The sequence below is a fragment of the Equus quagga genome, unplaced genomic scaffold (assembly GCF_021613505.1).
Source record: "Equus quagga isolate Etosha38 unplaced genomic scaffold, UCLA_HA_Equagga_1.0 207780_RagTag, whole genome shotgun sequence".
Classification (NCBI taxonomy): domain Eukaryota; kingdom Metazoa; phylum Chordata; class Mammalia; order Perissodactyla; family Equidae; genus Equus; species Equus quagga.
The window spans coordinates 1,769-4,322 of NW_025798978.1; the positions used below are offsets into that span (position 1 = coordinate 1,769).

General features: G+C 40.7%; 1 pseudogene; it reads left to right on the plus strand.

Moving 5' to 3' along the window:
• The first annotated feature begins 1,198 nt into the window (after nucleotides 1-1,198).
• LOC124233621 (olfactory receptor-like protein OLF2) lies at nucleotides 1,199-2,119 on the plus strand (annotated as a pseudogene).
• Nucleotides 2,120-2,554: the final 435 nt, after the last annotated feature.

Here is a 2,554-nt window from a genome sequence, read left to right on the forward strand (position 1 = left end):
TGGTCACAGAAACACTTTTATCATGTGTCTTACACATCTGACCTGCTGGTGAATAGATCATGCAAATTCTGGTCAATTAGGGCAGCGGGACTCACACAGTAACCAAACTCCCTTTCTTGCCTCTCTGTCATTTGTGCTACTTGCATCTCTACAATTAGCTCCCAAAAATTCTTCATAATCTCCCCTGAGCCACAGCAGCTGTCAGAGGGAGCCTGATTACCCCTGGCGTTTCCTGGCTGCGCACTCTAGTGCATCACTCATGGAGACTCATCCACGCTCTTCTCTAGCAGACACCACCCTCCCTGCTCCAGGGGGTCCTGGACCACAGATGATCTCTATCCCTTGTTAATGACGGGATACGACTCAGTAGGCGGGATAGGACCTGAGGGCCTAATGGGGAAGTGGGAGTGTGTTATATGGAGGAACCTGCCATAGCTCTGCTGCTGCACAATTTTGTAGGAAAAACAAAGAAATATCTCATTACCTGCATCTGTCACTTAACTATGCTTTTCTATTACAGGATACAACAACATTTCTAGAAATTTGAAAACAAAAACCATCATGTCGTCATATGCAGATTGTCTAGACCAAGTAATTGTAAGAACTATTGCCGTGATTCTGAGGACTTCAAGTTCTTTTTTTTTTTTTTTTTAAGATTTTATTTTTCTCCCAAAGCCCCCAGTACATAGTTATGTATTTATTTTTGGTTGTGGGTCCGTCTAGTTGTGGCATGTGGGACACCGCCTCAACATGGCCTGACAAATGGTGCCATGTCCACGCCCAGGATTTGAACCAGCGAAACCCTGGGCCGCAGAAGCAGAGCGCGTGAACTTAACCACTAGGCCACAGGGCCAGCCCCAGGACTTCAAGTTCTTAATCTGTAAGATAGAAATAGCAAAAATTATCATAAATATTACATAGCTTGGTGTAGAAATAACGTGTTTAATTTGGATGAAAGTGTCCTACAAACTCTTTACAGTGCTATACAAATGGAAGCAGTATTATTATTATTGTTTTATCAATTTATATGCAATTGTACATTTCAGGGAGATAAGTTTACCAACAACGGATTTAGCAATCTCTTTTTTTCTAATTGCTGAAAAATAGAAAGGAACGGCAGTTTAACCGTTAAGATAATATTATGATATTACCCTCCACTTCCATTTCTTTCTTAACCAGGGATTTCCAGACCTGAGTGATGGCTGTTGAGAACTGCACTGTGTTTACTGACTTCCTATTCCTAGGACTTTCTGACAGACAGGATGTGCAGCAGGGGCTCTTTGTTCTATTTCTGCTGACTTGTGACATAATTGTGATTGCCAATCTAGGGATGATACTGTGCTCCAGAAGGGTGCCAGACTCCACATGCGCATGTATTATTTCCTGAGCAATCTGTCATTCTGTGATGTTGGCTACTCCTCTACTTTCACTCCCCAAATGCTGGCTGATTTCTTATCTGAGCAAAAAATGATTCCATATAATTTACATGCCATTCAGATGTATTTTTGAGGGGCCTTTGCAAATGCGGGATGTCTCATATTGGCCATCATGGAATATGACCTTTATGTAGCCACTTGCCGTCCTCTTCTTTATACAATAGCCATGTCCAGGAGAGTCGGTACCCAGCTAGTGGCCATCGTGTATATGGAAGGTTTGGTTGATTCAGTAATCCACGTGTTGCACATTTCATTTGCCATTTTGTAATTCTAATGTCATCAATCACTTTTTCTGGGACATCCTACCCTCACTAGCTCTGTCTACTTCAGCCATAACTGTCAATGAGATTGTGGTGTTCACTTTTGGTAGTTGTGTTCTGGGATACAGCATCATCACTGTCCTCCTCTCCCACAGCTACATCATAACTACCATCCTTAGAATGAACTCAGCGGAAGGAAGATGAAAATGCTTCTCTACATGCACCTCCCACGTAACCACTGTGCCTATATTTCATGTTACACGCTGGTTCATGTATTTGTGATTCAGGTTATCTTACTCCATGGACACAGACAAAATGGCCTCTGTTTTGTATAAACTTGCCATTCCTATATCAAACCTACTCATCTACAGCTTAAGGAATAATGATGTGAAAAGTGCCCTGAAAAAAATCAATCATCACTAAATTATCTTCTGGGTAAAATTGCTTTTTCACCAAAAAATATTTATGTAAAGATTCTGAGAGCTAAAGTTCAGGTACTTTGACATAGCTTCCTGTAGTCTCACCAATACACCTTCTAGATATTTGTTATTGGTTATCATTGTGCCTACATTGAGTGTAGAGAGCCTTCAGTATTGATCTTATCCTTGTCTCCAAGCTAAGGAAGAGTTGTAATAGAATAATTTTCCTGTTTTGCAAAGAAGGTCTGTTTATAATTCCCTTCTGTGTTCATGGTTGTTATCCAGGGAAATATGGGCAGAGCAATCCCTCCCCTCATGTCAACTCAACTTTCTCTTCTAAGTTTCCAAGGTTCCAATATTTTTTTAAACCAATAGTTTAATAAAGTTGCTTAGTCTGAGTAAGTGTTAGTGGGTTACATTACATTTATTTGTGTCTTTC